Here is a 17,906-nt window from a genome sequence, read left to right as displayed (position 1 = left end):
AGAAGCCTACAGCTCTGTTCAGCACTGAAATTTTCAGGTATTTTTAACTGTGCCTTATTATATCTTTATTATGCCAACTGACCCATTTTGATTTCAGATCATCTGGTAGAAAATGAGCTTTTGGCCAAACTAAAGAGCAAGAATTCAATATTGTATACATAAATTATAATATTGGCTGGTCATAATGTGCTTTCTTTATGTAGGTCTGATTTCATGACAGTAACTTGATTAATACATATGAATGGGAAAGAAAGGGAATTCCATAGGGTTAAAACAGCAGAATGAAATCCTGCTTCCACAGAATTTAACAAGGCCAGGATTTCATCTCTGCCCTTATATTTGCAAGATCAACCTATTAAAAAAAAGCCTCCTCAATACCTTGAAAAGATGTAGCTATGTTAAATTTAGGCTATGAATCCATCTTATAGGAAAGAAAACATTTACTGATAGGAAAAGTTTTGGACTTAACATTCCTAATTAGATTTAACGATATATAACAAGATAATAAAATGTATGGAAATAAAAGAGACAACAGTAAAGACAGAGTGCAGGAAAAGATAATGTAAGTAAGTCTAACACTGGAAGACTGATCCTTGAAGTAAATTCAGAAAAATAATTCTGAAAATGCTGAAATATATATTAGTGGACATCAATCTAAATACTATTGTAAAATTTTTTTTAAGTGCTGACTTTCTTCTTGGTATCTTTCTAATATTTGAACAAATATCAGTGGTGTTATTATCCACATATCTGTAAAAATGAAGGTAAAACAAAGCACATGGTCCAAGAATTCTAGGGTCCAGCTCTTGCATTAGTGGTCACAGATGTCTATTTCTGAAAATTAACACTAGTCTCGGAGGTTCTTGTATTTTCTCTTCATGGAGGGGATCCCAGGTAAATACAAGAAATGTGCCTTTCATTTTGTATATAAAACCTTTTTCTGGGCTATGATTTGATCTTGATGTGAACTATTTTAATAAATGATGTTTCAGAATATATACTTGTGATTATAGTTTTAAGCATGTATAGAATACTTAAGAAACAGAAAATCTAGGTATTTTTTCTTACATAATAACTGTAATAACAATAAAATCTATGATTTGCCTCTTTAAATTCTTGCACTAGTGTTTGATTGAATGTGTCAATGAGACAATAAACATTGCTGTTCCGTATTTTACACAGCCATAATTGCCAAGGTTTACCAAGTTAGAGAAGTGATGTGCATAAACTCAGATTATATATTTGCTAAACACATTTCTAATCAATAACCTTTTGAGAACATAGTTTACATCTGGACTACTTCTCTATTACAATGATAAATCATTACCTTAGTAATTTTGCCTCTTGCCATAAAATGTGCTGATAAGGACAACTGGAAAGACAAGTAGTATAGATTGAAGTAGTAATTGTTAACATGATTTAGGCAATGTGAACCATCATTAGCTGTCTTTAAAATGCCAATACAAAAAATTGAATAAAGCACAGAAAGTATCTGGAAGAGCCAAGAAATGAACTTGGGCCTGATGAATCCCTGTGCAATGTCTTAACTACAAAATCATTCCTGATGACTAACATGGCTCATGATTTAAAAAGGCCCTTATCTTTTTATATACCTATTATTTGTTCTCAAAGATGGACACAGACAAAGATTCAAATATTATGATTGCTTTGAGTTAGAGACAGTTATAAGGGTATCTTGACTACCACTGCATGTGAACTAAATCAGCATGCCGAAGAACCTGTGGTTATATTACAAAGCCTGTGAATTTTTGGAGAATATTGATGATGCAGTAAAAAAAGGAGTAGGAGAGGCTGACATCAAATAGGCAATTTTATCAGATACTAAGGAAGAATAGGGAAAATCCTAGCAGTTCTCGCTTATGAGTTAGATATGCTTCAAGTGGAAAATTTTCATTTCACATTAGCCAGGAACGCATGTAGCACTGCGTGTTCTTATCTTTCACTGAATGTTTGAACTATTTGAAAGATTTTCAAACCATTAAGGAGGATGAAAAAGGTTAATAACCTCACTTTTTGTTCAGTATCATGTTCAGTATTTTCACTAGACCCAACAACAGACTTCTGCATAAAAAGGGATCAAACTATTTTACAACTACAGAAATATTCCCTTTGCCAAAGTGGATACTTTCTTTTGACATGTTCACTGAAACAACCTAAGCTGCATGTAATGGTTGTCATTTAGCTGGAAATAAAGATACCTTTTCACTTTCATACATATACCTCTCAAAGCCTTTATTATAGCTCACCATGTTCATCGTCTTTAGAGAAACTATCCAGAAACAATGAAAGCACTGATAAGGTATAAATCATTCCATCCAACAAGGAAAGTGATTGGTGATGGCAGCTCCTTTTCATCCTCAAGTGCTTGAAAGGAGTCTAAGTCAATGGAAATGTCTTACAATGAACTTTTTCTTATGCCATACATTTCCTAATTTGTAAAATGCCATAAGCACTAACAGTACAATCTCAATACCTGAGATGTCTAAGAAATTAGGATATAACACATGGCTTTGTGAGCAATAATAAATTTAGCCTCAGGACCAAGTTGTGACTTGACATATGCACATAAATTGAGAGAATAACAGTGTAAAAAAATCCAAACACACAGACTTGGATATTGTTTTCAGATGCCAGCATTTCAGCTACTAGCATACTGAAGTACACCTGGGTTGCTAGGATTAAACTGCACACAAGCATACCCTGGGGTTGAGGGAGAAGAAAAGTCTTCAGAATCAAGTCAAGGAATTAAATTATTCCTTTCACTATTTTGATCTATTTTCAAGAAAGTCATATGGGCGTGTAATGTAGTCATCACTAACCCTGAGTAGTTGGCAGCAACAACAGCAGGACCTGCATTCTGTCACTTCCAACTTATCAGGACACTGTATTCTTTAATTTCAGATTTCATTAGAGCGATCTGTGTTCAACTAGATTAAGATTCAGTTGGACAGACATATTTTGTCATTTATTATTTGGAAGGATATATCTCAAACAGAAATAACAATTTCTGCAGAGTCTCACTGTTCACTTTCTTTGTAAGAAAAAGCAGTTATCTTTGACTCTCACTATACTATTTTTCTATACTCTGTGTTCACTCCTTTATCTTTATACTGTAGTGCTTATCACAGCAGCTGTGCTTTTTAAAAGCCACACTATTAACATGAAAAGCAAAGGACTCTGGAAATTAGAAAAGGGGAGGTTTTTGATCAAGAACCCTGGACAATGCCAACATTTCTTAGTAAAAATAAAGCCAATGCCAAGAATTGAACAAAGTTACAATCTGTGGGTTCGCCTACTGCAATAATTAAAGATGATAAATTAAATAATATATGATGAATTAAATATTTATAACAAATTAGGAATTATGATTTAAGTACGTGGAAAGCCAGGAAAATCCAGATTTCGTTACAGATACTTAAGTACTTTTTATTAGACTATAAAAGAATACATACTTTTGATATAATTCAAATTGTATTTGATAATGGCACACTATTAAAATATATATTCCAGTCAGTATAATAACTAAGCTTTTACCACACATAAAGGAAAGAGGTGGGGGGAACACCTCTTGCTTAGGAATCCTAAGGGAAAAAGATTGTACTTCTGTAGTGAATATGGTTCACTGGATCTCTAGAGCAAATTTGCACTTAAACACAATTTTTTATTGTGTTTCCCATTAAGTCACATCATAACATAGGCCCTAGTGCTCCATTGCCTCCAGGTATATTTTTTTTTTTTCTAAACAAAGATAGTTAATTCAGCTTTTTAGTAGAATGTAGTTCACTTACAGTAGATTTACTTTAAATTTTTTGAAGCAGATTTTAAAGTGGAAATTTTTTTCCTTTAAAGTAGGTTTTTTTGCTATTTTTTAGTTGACTTAAAAATTTTTTGAAGGGAAAAACTTATTTTATCCAATTTTGATTCAGTGAAAAATTTTGTTGAGGAAAACAATTACTGACTTTTAAATATCCCTCTTCATAAAATTTAAGGAATGTAAACCTTCTAGTCTGTTTGAGACTGTGCAAGGCTCTGTTCTTTATCAAAGCTTGTGACTTCTAATATCCTTAGCACAATATTGGACAAATTAATATACTTTAACAAAATAAATTCAAGGCCTTTCATAAAAAAAAAATAAAGCCTGACCTGAGAACATACAGCTCCCAAGATCACTCTTCACAGTGTTGACCAATGCGGACTTTATTCATTGACCCTGCTGAATCAAAAGACTCTCAGTTTTTACATCTCAGTTTAAAGGGTGATGGTTCTCCAGTAGCTCCCATTCAGCATCTGAGGTTATAGACATGGATGCCTGGATTCACTCATTTCTATATGCAGCTCTAAGGATAGAAAAGCTCATCTGTAAGAAATCACTCACATCACTAGGGCCTAAGTATGTTTAATTGTTTACCAAAATGTATGAAAAAAACCCAAAACTAAACAAACTCATGTTAACAGAGCTCAGAAAAGAATGCAGACTTCTTGTTTCAGACAAAAATTTTGGACTCTACTGGTGTGGCTAGTGACAGCTCATTAGTAGCTGAAGACTCATTAAATTTACACTTTAGAATTAGGAGAACATTAGATATCAAAATTAAATATCATTGTTAATATTTCTGAAGCCAGTGGATGAATTAACAGAAGGTAAAATCATAGTAGAATAAAAGCAAAAATAGATGGATGGTCATATGAAGAAATGCCATATCAAGTGGTGAATGTAAACCCAAATGTTGTCTTTAATATTGGGATAGGCAAGCCAATAATAATTTCTAAGAGACATTTTGGTAAACATGATACAAAATGTGGTGTTTAAGTAAGAGTAATCTTAATTCTAATCCTTAGTTCAAACTGTAGCATCCACTTTCACAGAGGTTAATATCTGGAAGAACTATCAAACACTGGTTTTGGTAGGTCTGATGGGAATTAGGAGTACTAATATGTAACCTTGTGAGAAGTAAAAACACACTGCTTAAAATAGCTGCTCTCACTAACCTGATTTTTCACACTTCTATGTTCAAGTACCCTTTACCCCCAACAACAGTTTTACCTTCCCCTAAATAGACATTAGCTTAGCTCAGTTAACCAAAATCCCCTGCTTTTACCTTTAAAGTTATGGTCTAAGCACCTGAAACAGAATACTTTGAAAGCAAAGCCACGATTTGTTAAGAACCTAGAAAAAATTTAAACACCATTGTAACTGATCCACAAGAGAAGCTCTTCATGTTCAAGTACGCTCTTAATATCCTCGTAATCAACAAAGATAAGAAGGGGAATATACATGCTAATAATCATTAGTCAAAACAGGAAAATACAGCCTCAATGACAGAATTTTCTGGCTTTCAAGACAGGTCAAGACTGAGAGTAAGGAGAGATGATGGCCACTTATTTTCACTTCATTGAAATAATAATATGCCTGAACAGTTACTGGACCCCATTACATAAAAGGCTGCATGAGGAACATTCCATTTGCCATGTCAAATTGGTACAGCAAGGTGCTGAACGTGGTCTTTTGTGTGAACTGTATTAGCAGCATCTGATGAACTTTCCCAACCTCCCTGAGCAATTGCACTTATCACTGATGTAGTAAGATCCATAAAACAAGTTGGAAGTAACTCTTATTTTGTACCTATTGGTAAATTACATGACATTTCTGTGAAAAAAAAGCCTCACAAGCTGCCATACCAGCTGGAAATACTTCAGTTTAGTGTAACAAGTGCAACCCTGAAGAGCTTTTATAGATATGACTAATTCAGTTTAGCTTCCTTGTAAATTAATGCATTGGGACAGCCAATAGTAAAGCTATTAAAAGAATGAAATGGCGGTGGAATTGTCAAAATTTCTCCCTTAGCCTGCATTTAGGAAGACAATTTCAGCTACATGGGTCTCCAGTCAGTGGTAGAGACAGTCATACATTACATTCAAATGTGCATGAGGTTTTGGGGAAAGGACTTGAGGAAAACAGTCTGTTTTACCCACTGAACAGCACTATGTGTGTGCATATGAAATTTACTTTAGTTAACAAAAGGGATAACACTGCAATTAGACAAAGAAGGCCCCCTATCAGGCAAAAGCCTGTCCAAACAGATGGGCTTTCCAATACATTTGAAGGTCAACAGATTCTGAATTTGCTGACTGTGTCAGCAATCATGATAGATTATAATCTTTCTCTATTGCAGCTACTTGATCTAACCTGTACATATCTCAGCAATTAAAAGTTAAGGCCCATAAAGCAGCTATCTGCTTTCAGCAAACTCAAAAAGATACTAGATCCACTTTTATTAAAGAAAAAAGAAATCTTGTTGGCCCTAACTGGAAGAAGGTTAATAGGGAGGTTTATTTCCACTGTGGGCTATTTGGATTTTGACTGTAATCACAGAAAAGCCTAATTTAGAAACTACAGGGACAAAATTTCTTCAAAGTTTCTTCTGTGGGACTTGGTTTGAAGTAAAGAAATTTAAGAACCGAGGTAGTCCAGCTTAATCATGAAAGGCTTTTTCCCTGTATTTGTAAATTCTTTTTTATTTGATTAAATGCATCTTAAGTATATTTATGGTGCAGTACTTAAGTGAAACATAAATGCATATATAAAATGCACTTCCATGTGGAATATTGATATTTTTGTATGGTTTAATGGATGCTCCAGCTATATAGTCAAAGCAGGAAATGCATATTTAAGACAACTTGCATATATATGGATAGAAGACTGGGTTTGAAATTCTGAATCTTAGTCTTTGGTCAGACTGATTGGGGTCATTTAATGAGCTAGGTGTGGACAATGTCTTTGAAGAGATTTCACATGAAGCAGTCGTACAAGAATAAATTGTCAAAGGCATGCTAGGCAGTGAATATTTAACCCCAAATAACACCACCTTAATATTATAGCTTCAATAAACAAAGCAAAATGCTAATTTTTGTTGCACTGATAGAATACTACATAGCACTACTAAAATAAATGACATTAAATCCACTGTAAAAAGTATAAATAAAACCAGAATTTAAGGCTTTCATAATAAAGTTCTCCAGGACTAAGCATACAAAGGATATCAGAAAATTCCGCTATTCTCCAAATTGTAGTGGTTGTTACATCCTCATTCTTCATGTACACTTTTTTTCAATCTATATCTTCAACTCAGTTTCCTTGCTGCACTTGCTTTTTTTTTTAATCACGGTCTCTTGAGCCTTAAAAGACTGCATTTGAACAAAAGCACCTACAGAATCCGATACCTAGGTCTGTTGCTCTCAGTGAGGATTTTTTGTCTCTTACTCTGTTCCTCTTGATTAATCTGCCTTTACTTTCAGCCTATCTTTTGCTCCTCTCCTTCACATATTTTTTCTTTGTTTTGCAAGGAAAAAAAGTTCCTTAAAACACTAAAAACCAGCCCAACCTCTCTGGTAAACTACCATCATCTAAGACTCAATGAAAGTTGGGAGGAAATTCTAATCAGCTGGGAATACTCTCCCAGGGAAATCTCTTACCCTATTAATCAATCCCATCCTTACAGTGTGGTCTGAAGAACATAAAAGGAAACTACTTCTGTTTCTTGGCTGTCTGAAAGGATGCTCCCCTCTATATCTTTCTTCTCTCAATATCTTGCTTCTCTTTTTGTCACAGGGAACCTTTGGATCTACCAAGCTTAACTTGGACATGTTAAAGGATGCACACATGCACACCCCCACCCATCTCCTCAACATACCAGATGGAATATAAGGAAGTAGTATTTAAACACTGGTGACAATATGACTCAATCTTCCCAGATATATACAATTCATGGTACAAAACATTTTCACTACTAGACTTTATTTCCCAATTTCTTGCCTGAATCTCAAAGCTATAGTTTGTTTTGAGAAACTGAATGACAGTCACTAGCTTGCTTAATAGTACTTTATTCTGGGATTTAATTTACTGCACTAACCCATAGTAGTATCTCTGCTCTCTATTTCTTTGTAAAGAAAAACTAGAGGGATTTATGTTTTAGAATAATGAAAGGTGCATCTCTGCATGGCCAATATCACTACAAGTCAGAATAAGGACTGATATTCCTTAAAAGAATCATCCCTTCTGTCCACTCAGCACAAGTGTGCAGTGCAGCACAGGTTTTCAGTCAAATAAAAAGCCAGCTTTTTCATTTCAATAAAATGAAACAATTTCACAGAAAATACTTTTGTATAGCAGTAATCAATGTATGTAATCAATGTTACATGCTTCAGATTGTTTGAAAAAAAAAGACAGGAAGAACTGGCTCTGACAGATGGAAGTCATGGTCCACACACAATATTGGTGTTTTTTAAAGGAATCAATAAATATTTGAAGAGAAATCCTCATGATACAGTATACATGGACTTCCAAACAATTCAGACCAAAGGCCAAAAAAACTTTGCCTTCATTTGCAAGAAAATTGTTTTGTCTTCAAAGCAAAAGGAAGGTCCTTTTGTTAAAGTGTTGAACAAGAAAGCAAAGGCAGAAATTAATTGTAAGGTTGCACAAAGAAGGAGTTTAGCAGTGAAGTCTCAAAGGAAGGTATCCTGGACCTGTGTTGCAGCTGTATATATATATATATATATATACGCACATACATATATGATCTGAAAATACGGTCGAATACTAAAACGTCTGTGCTAAATGTTTCATAATAACCAAAAGTAAAACTTACTACAAAGGGCTGCAGGAAGATCTCACAAGAAAATATGACTTGGCATTAAAATTGTGGCTGATATTGAGTTTGAATAAATACAAATTAGTGCACAGAGGGGGGAAAATCCCTAAGAACACATACATGGGCATGGTCTCTAAAATACTTACAACTAATGAAAAATAAAAACTGGATTCTGTGGGAATATAAGCTCTTTCCTCAGCAGCAAGGAAAAGTTTAGAACACTACAGAAATAAATAAAAGAACTGACTGCAAAACAGAAGGCATGTTTATAACTTCCAGTCACCCAAACTAAAAAAATTATATAGGAAAAAAAAAAATAAGACCAGGCTGAAAAGGAGGTATAGAATACTTACGTAAGATGCCCTAGGAGACCATATAGCCGAACAGTAAATGAGTTGGAAACTACTCTTGTTGGAAAAAAATCTGGTTAAAAACAATAGTAATACATTGAATCAGTTCCACCATCAGATGCACCATATGGTCATACGAGCACTTGTGCCAAAACAAGTGATAAGGCAGCATGGGAACAGGGATGAAGTGAATGGGGGGATACTGTGATTACACCTTTCAGGGACAATGCTGGCTTTAAATGTTTGCAAAACAACAGACTAAATAGACCATGACATTTCACCTCAGAAAAAAAGCAAATGAGGAGGGATATAAAGATGGTAAACCAAAAACTTCGTGACTGAGCTCATACATACAATTTTGCAAAAAATCATAACCAAAGGGAACAAATTTTTGCTTCACTTCATTGTTCAAAAACTGGTCGGTACCAATTTACAATTATCTGACAATTCCTTCTATACAACACAGGTTGTTCTTCAGGCATTATATTATATTAATTAAAAGGTATTAAATAGGCTACTGAACAGCTTATCAAATACACAAAATGTTTACATACAATTTCTTTCAGGCACACAGCTGCTTTAAAGGAGGTGAAATTTTTTTCTTAATTTGATCACCTCTGCGACAGAGACGAAAAATGGTTTCAGTTTTTTTCTATAAAATTTACCATTTTGGGTAAATATTTGCACCTTTTGATCCACATATTGCAAGGGAGAAAAGTAGTGGAAGTGCAAGATCACAGATAGTGAAAACAGAAAAGGCAATTGTGATAAATGAATGAAATAATAAACCTGAAATTTGTAACAGTTACTAGCTGCAAAATTGTTTCAAGTTCAAATACTGACAACTTCCTTTTATGCTTCCTCTACACAAGGGTAGCTTACCTTTAAAGTTCCATCCATAACAAATTCAGAAGAATACATAAAGGTGTTAAAGCCTGAACGTATTTCTGATGTCTGTTAGAAAGTTGGAAATTACTAACTTGTTCTTTCTTTCACTTACTACAGTGCTTTGTTTAGTTGCAGATGCTATTAGCGACCGTTATTAATATCATCCCCATCCTAGAACAGGGCAAAGAAAACAGTTCAGTTTTCCCAAGATCATTATGTCCCCAAAAACTCAAAAGAGCATCTTCAAAGTGGAAACATAAGTTAGAAAGCAATCCATGATGAGAAATCTTTAAAAAACACTGATCCTCACAAAAGCCGACAATTAATGATGGTTCTAAATTTAGAACTGAGTCTTGAAACCCATTTTCCCTGTAGTGTTCCGGGACATTTTGTTTCTTGAGGGAAAATAAACTCACAGCCCATTTACAAGATAGCACATAACCTTGTGGCTCTCAAAGAATAGAAAATAAACAACACCCATTCTCCTTCAGTTTTTTATCTCTCCCACTTCATTAAAAAATTTGCTTCAAGTAAAGGACGTTAATAACTGGGGTTCTTCAGCCTATGAGACATTACGTAACAACTCAGGGAAACCCATATGGCAAAAGTTTCAGAGTTGAACCAGTTATATTTGAATCACCAGAGATATCTTTAAATAAAATTAGTGAAAGACTATTAAGCATTCCAAAGGGCTATTTCTGCTTGATATGATTCATGCTGGAAAACAACTCATTTTTAAACTAAATGAGGCCTAGCACAAAGCCAGATGAATTAGGCCACCATCCTGATGAAGGTGGCTTGATCTTGATGCACCTGGGTACTGCTATTATCTAAGCAGAAGAGGAAGAAGGTGAGTCTATCCACACTACATGTCACAGTCACAATAGATCCATTGTATATTAAGGCTCTATTAGCAGGAAGGATTTTTCATGCAATTGGCTTAGTGGCTTAGTGCAAACGATTTTTTTGGTTTTAGATTTGTCTGACAAATCTTTAAAACCTGCTATACTTAGGGATCCAGAGACGAGGGTTGGTTAATACAGAAGAATGTTAGGGTCAGCAGTCAGAAGATCCAGTAGCAGAATGGTATTTGCAAAGCTATAACAAAATAACTGGTTGACAGTAGGAAGAGAATTGTTTATCTGGGATTCAGAAGACTTAAACCCCATCATATCTTGGCGGATCATCGCTTCACTTTCTCATTAAGAGTCTCAGTTAGAATGGTCCAAAGCACACATATACAAATGTTGGAGGTGGGTTACACTTGCATAGACAGATCTACCTGAATAGTTCTAGATAAAAGATGCAGCATGGTGCTTGAATTTACTCATTTAATGCAGTGTCACACCTTCACCTATGTCAGAATCAGTCTCATGCACTGCAGATCTTAGTCCTAAACAAGCTGCAGACCTGAGCTGAAAAAAAAAAAAAAAATTAAAAAAGCAAAAAGCAAAATGTTATAGGGTTGCTTTTTGTTTCTTATGAAATCCTCAACAACATATTTCAAGCTTCAGTCTGTGTACAGTGAAAACTACTAAAGTAAATCAAAGGGTATTTTCTTACCAAAGAAAATTGGACAAATTCCAGGGTCACTTAGGCAAAAAAAAAAAAAAAAAAAAAAAAAAAAAGAAAAGAAAAAGAAAAAGAAAAGAGTGGGACTGTTACAGGGAATTGAGTGATAGAATCATATTCTCTTATAATTTTATGTGAACAATTTTCAGCCTCTGCAAGTTATTTTAAATGAACCATTTTTTACTATTCCTTGACCTGACCAGGGAATTTATTTCACTCTCTGATGAAAGGATAATTTGTATTAGAACATATAATCATTTTGCACATCCTTTTGGCCTCCCCACCTCTTACTGCATGTTTCACACACCTACTCATACTGCCCCCTTCCTCTTAACCCCCCTCTTTTGAATGAAACACCCAGGTCTTGAAATCTCTCTCAGAAATGCACACAAGAACATATTCCTTGGCAACATGACTCACACCAGTGTCTTAGCCTCATTAGTAAGCAAGACAGATGCCCAGATACCAATGCTGTCTCTAGCACATACATTTTTATATAACATCTTATTATTTATATATAAATATATAATGCCTTGTCTTGGGAATACAGCATCAATTTTTGGTTGAACATTAGTAAGATTCACGCAGACTTACAAGTGTCTTGTTTATTTTAGTTCACTTCATGGTTTTCTTCTTTAAATTTTGTCATGAATTATGCTTACTTAGAAGAAAGTAATCCCCCTTTGGGACATTTTCCCCTGAATGCATTGCATATTCCAAAATGTCAATGGCAGAATCTCTTACAGTGTAGTAGTTGACAGTCTGCATACTTTAATCAAGCCAGAAAGTTTTAATTATACTGCTAGAGGCATCCCATTAACATTTATTTTCTTTAATAAGGCCTCTATGAGAAATTAGAGAGGAAAAAAAAAGGTAGAGCCTGCAGTTCTTTGGAAAGAGAAAGGAGGGCACTGCTCTGTTTCTTAAAGCCAAACCTGAACATCATCACCATGAAACACTAATATAATTTGTTTTCTTTTACAGCAAGGAAGAGAAAATTGTATGTTTGATACTGTTAATTATAAAGCTTTTGGATACTGTACCTGTTCTAACAATAGCAGAACCTTTAAATAAAATTCTCCTCCCTACCCATTTTCCCTTTTTCTGTCTTCTGGCATTTAGTACTGGGAGTGGGTAGCCCCATGCAGTCGGGAACTGTGCACCTGAACAAATACAGCTGTAAGAACAGCATGTGTCTTGCTCTATTTAAGCTCACCTTGAACAATGTCAAGGCAGGGGATTTTAGTTTGGGAAATGGAGCATCAAATATAAGGCCTCCTCAGATGCCTGCTTTGGGAAAGAAAGGGACCATTATAAAATATCTGTTGGCCTTTGAAACAGATTAAAAAAAAAAAAGCAAAAGGACTCTGCTCTCATCTATTGAGACAGATTTTGTCCTTGTCTTAGACAGTTAGCATATTTCTCATAGAAATTTATTTTAGATTTTAATGTTTAATTGTCATTTAACTCATGTTTTCACATACTGTTGAAGAATATTTTCTGATATTTCATGAATATGAATATATGGAATTAATGATCTACTTTTGATGGCCTGTACTTTTGGGCCTGCGTTCATAATTTGCATTGTGGTTTTTTGAGGATGAGCTCATTAGCCACAGGGTTTCTGACTTCATTCCAAATCAGGTAGTTCTTTCCCTACAAATTCTCTTTAATCTTCATTTGGATACACTGTATTTCTCTCCCTGGTCTGAAAGTACTATTTATGTAGCATTACTGTTACAAAGCTTTTCCTCATTCTTTCTACGCCATAGGTGGCAGCACTGTAAGAGTGAGAAAAATAATCTATACGAAATTAGTAATAGCTGGGAAGCTACAGCTGGAAGATATATGATATATAGGACTATTAAGGTATGTCACAGCAGCAGGAAAACATACAATTTGGATGAAATTGCACTTAAATACCAAATCAGCTCTGTTCACAGACTTGTTGCTTGAGCAAATAAATACAGGACATTTAAAATGGTATAATCACCCCAAAACAGATAAGATACCACAGCTTGAAAAAGGGACTTAAATGCCTAATACATAAATTACATTGAGTTTAAACTCCCAAATTCAAAGACACAACCTTGAAGCAATGCCCTTGGCTTATTACATGGGCTCTAGGTAGCATATAAAGCAAAGAGGGAGTTCAATATGAAAGTTCTTCAGATAAAAAAAAAATCTCAGCTTCTCTAAATGATGAGAAGCAATAAAGTCCGGAAAAAGTTAAGTATCAAGTACCTCACTGAAGATGGCACACCTAAGCTTTCCTCTGCTTACTCTTCTGAAGGTCTTGTGATAGTAGGTTTTAAAGCATACTGCAAACAAACTTATTTCCTCTTAAAAAAAAACCCACCCCCACCCCCAAACCCCAAACAGAAGTAGTTTCTTTTTCAAAATGGCCAGAAAAAAGAGTGAGATTTTCCTTCCCCTTGGTTTTAGACAAAAACTTATTCATTGGAGCAGTGACCCAGGCTTTGTTTTCTTTCCTTCTTTAAAGTGGTGTTCAAACCTATATATCTACCACTTAACAAAAACACACAAATGCAAAGACATAGGTACTTTCAAGCTTCCTATGGAGGCTGTGGCATTTCCCATGTAAGAACTAAGAGATTACTTGTTGGCAGGTTGCAGGGAGAAGAAAGGTTAAGTATTACTCTCTGGGCTATGAATTACAGCAGACAACTGGGAACACAGATTCTTAGGTTGACCTCCAGAATAAAAGCACAATTGTAATATAAAACAGTAAGGAAGAAAAGTGAAGGAAAAGGGATCTTTGCTTAAATGTTGTCCATCTTTCTTCTTCTTTCCAGCAGCAACAAGTACAGTACATGAGAGTGCAGTGACTGCTTATGTAACAACATATGTAAATATGTTTCTATCTGGAACACAGGTGTCCCCTTTTGATATTTTTCTGGCTAGACAGCCAGCATAATAATTTTTTGGAGATCATCCACGGCCATTTCATGAAGAGAACTGTGCGTCTTCACTGCCACTAATTATAGTAATCATCTTCCTCTATAACAAGCCAAGGGCTTGTCCCAGAGCAAGTAATTTGCTTTTACTCCAGACTCCAAATTGCTACTACATTGTCTGACCTTCTCTCAATTAAAAATTGTCTAAATGTTTAGTTGGACTTAAAGCAGAAGAAGTAATAATATTTTCATCAAGATATAGATCGGTTTCTAGATGTAGATTGTTAAGCAACACTGGATTCAAGTGTGAAGCAGAAGAGAGAAGGTGTTTCTAGGAAAGTGAGCAACAGTTATGTTGTTGTGATGGGTTGACCCTGGTTGAATGCCAGGTGCCCACCAAAGCTGTTCTGTCACTACCCCATCCTCAGCTGGACAGAGGAGAGAAAAATATAACAAAAAGCTTGTGGGTCGAGATACGGACAGGAGAGATCATTCACTAATTACCGTCACGGGCAAAACAGACTCAATTTGGGAAAATTAACTCAATTTATTACAAATCAACCAGAGCAAGGTAATGAGAAATAAAACGAAATCTCAGAACACCTTCCCTCTACCCCTCCCTTCTTCCTGGGCACAACTTCACTCCCGGATTTCTCTACCAAGCCCCCCCAGTGGCACAGGGGGACAGGGATGGGGTTTATGGTCATCACACGTTATTTTCTGCTGCTTCACCTTCTCAGGGCGAGGGCTCATCACACTCTTCCCCTGTTCCAGCGTGGGGTGCCATCCACAAACTTCTCCAACGTGGGCCATTCCCACGGGCTGCAGTTCTTCATGAACTGCTCCAGCATGGGTCCTTTCCACAGTGTGCAGTCCTTCAGGAGCACACTGCTCCAGTGTGGGTCCCCTACAGGGTCACAAGTCCTGCCAGAAAACCTACTCCGTGGGCTCCTCTCTCCACAGATCTGCAGGTCCTGCCAGGAACCTGCTCCAGCGTGGGCTTCCCACGGGGTCACAGCCTCCTTCGGGAGCCCACCTGCTCAGGCGTGGGGTCCTCCACGGGCCGCAGATGGATATCTGCTCCACCATGGACCTCCCTGGACTGCAGAGGGACAGCCTGCCTCACCAGGGTCTTCCCCACGGGCTGCAGGGGAATCTCTGCTCCGGCGCCTGGAGCATCTCCTCCCCCTCCTTCTTCACTGACCTTGGTGTCCACAGGCTTGTTTCTCTTACATGTTCTCACTCCTCACTCCGGCGGCTGTTTTCTGCATCCCAACTTTTTTTTCCTTCTTAAAAATGTTATCACAGAGGCGTTACCACTATCACTGATTGGCTCGGCCTTGGCCGGCAGCAGGTCCGTCTTAGAGCCGGCTGGTATGGGCTCGCTGTCTCTCGAACACAGGGGAAGCTTCCAGCAGCTTCTTACAGAAGCCATCCCTGTAACCCCCACTCTACCAAAACCTTGCCACACAAAACCAATACAGTTGTAATATCATGTTTACAAAAAAACCCCAACATCCTTTTGCTTAAAAAATACCTCAAAAACACTGGTTATGTCAGTGAAACATTTAAAGTGGCCCTCAATATTATCTCAGTTTTGATGAATGAAAAAGGAGAACTAAACATGTAAGCTATGCCAGTAATGTAATTTCATAAGTTGTCAAAAATTACATTAATCTATTTGAAATGAATGCCCAGTACGTAAGTATGAAAGCCAAAGAAATTAAACAATGGGAGTAAAGTTATGATGGATATACTTGGTAAAAATAATGAAATAATGACATTTTAACATCTGTAACATTCAGAAAAGTCTCACACAGATGTCATGATTGATCTGACGTTTAGCCATGACATTGAAAACTACAGTATATATAGGAGTATATCAAAAGTATTCAAAGAAATTAAAATAACAATGATAATATAAAAGATTACATAATTATTGTTTCCAGTAACTTCCTTGTGCCATTTTCTGTATTTTTAAGAATAAAGATGTTTAGTTTGTCCTGTAGGCACCATATCCAAAGTCATGTTAGCTTAATTCTATCCATACTTTACCAATTATAAAAATTTTGTGGTTTTAAAATTATTTCTACCTATGCAAACAAGATGTTTTTAAGTAGTATTGAATTTATTGCCTCCGCATAGAATATGACAAAAGGCTGAATTCTCTGTAGGCTTGAGCTACATTTCTCTGTTAACCGGGCTAGGAATTTAATTTTTATACTCAGAAATTCTTAGTTAGACACACAGTGTGGGACTGATCTGGCTTAACTCAGATATCTAAATGCTTGATGCATAAGTCTGAGCCAGTCACTCCCAATCCCTTTAATAATTGAAGAACAGGCATCTTTAAATGTTTATAATTAGATCAGATAAACTGCATCTCTCTCTCTATCTTCCCCCCTCCCGACACTTTACAAATAAAGGAATTATCCTTGAAAACTAGACATGTGATTGCCTTAAAATTATCAAAATTTTTTATGTCACCATTATGCAGTGTTTTATTCACAGTGGAAGTCAAGAGACTGCAATGAGAGTGATGGTTTGTTGCACGATAGTGCAAGGTCTCCATATCTTTTCTGTACTCTTCACTGTAAATACCAAGTGTCAAAATGTTGAACTTACTAGCTTGTAATGGAACTTCCAGTTGCCATTCTCTGTTTCTTAATAGCCTTAGTGTCCTTAAGTGTTCTTGAGAGATTAGGATAACCTTGAGAACAAAAGAAAAAGCAGAAGTAATTTATTGCAAGCAGTACAACCACAGAGGGTATTATATTGATAAGGGAGTAGCCCTAGAACATGACAAATGCAGATAAGGCAGGCAATAAGGTACTGCATGTTTAAGAACTACTTATATAATAGGTAAGTACTGGAGAAATTATTTCATATCTAGTATGGCAGCTTTTGGTATATTTTGCAAACACCAAAACACTATTCTTGGAGATGAACCACTGCTTATCAATCCTTTCTCCCTCCCTCCATATGTACATACACATTTGTAAAAATTATTAATAAGAACAAGCAGAATTAATTGAAATAAACTATTTTATCTATTTTAAAGAGTGTACACTTATGGGATGAATTTTACAGTAAGACAGCCAGCTCAAAGTATGTTTCAGTACGAATTACTGCAACCATAGTTTAAATGAGACAAGATATTTACAAAGTAGTTCTTCTAGTCATTAGAAAGGTAATTATGAGGTAATTATAAGTAGAGGTAAGTAGCTTCACAAAAAAATCCTCCATAAATTTTATGAAGTTATAAAAATAAAAGGGGAAAAGATGAATGTTTAGTAGCTTAGGGTTTTGCTTAGGGAATACTTCTTTTCCTTCCTCATGCTCCACTGAATGCATTTCAGATCCTTCAAGATTGTAGCATGTTTCTAGATGTTCATGTAGCTAATGGACAGATAGGGTTCTAGTTCATCTAAGTGAAGTTAAGCAAGTAGGAATCAACACAGTATAATGAACTCAATATTAATTTTTCATCTTTTTACTCAAAGATC

General features: G+C 35.8%; 2 protein-coding genes across 2 annotated transcripts in view; one reads left to right on the top strand and one right to left on the bottom strand.

The window, feature by feature from the left end:
- Positions 1-17,906, bottom strand: part of GABRB2 (gamma-aminobutyric acid type A receptor subunit beta2) — a 617,197-nt gene that overhangs the window by 374,530 nt on the left and 224,761 nt on the right. The window lies entirely within an intron of this gene.
- LOC126050797 (uncharacterized) overlaps positions 1-17,906 on the top strand; it is a 920,783-nt gene that overhangs the window by 793,023 nt on the left and 109,854 nt on the right. The window lies entirely within an intron of this gene.

Source organism: Accipiter gentilis, chromosome 26 (genome assembly GCF_929443795.1).
Source record: "Accipiter gentilis chromosome 26, bAccGen1.1, whole genome shotgun sequence".
Lineage (NCBI taxonomy): Eukaryota > Metazoa > Chordata > Aves > Accipitriformes > Accipitridae > Astur > Astur gentilis.
Note: the sequence above shows the minus strand (reverse complement) of the source record. Positions and strands in the feature narration are given on the sequence as shown.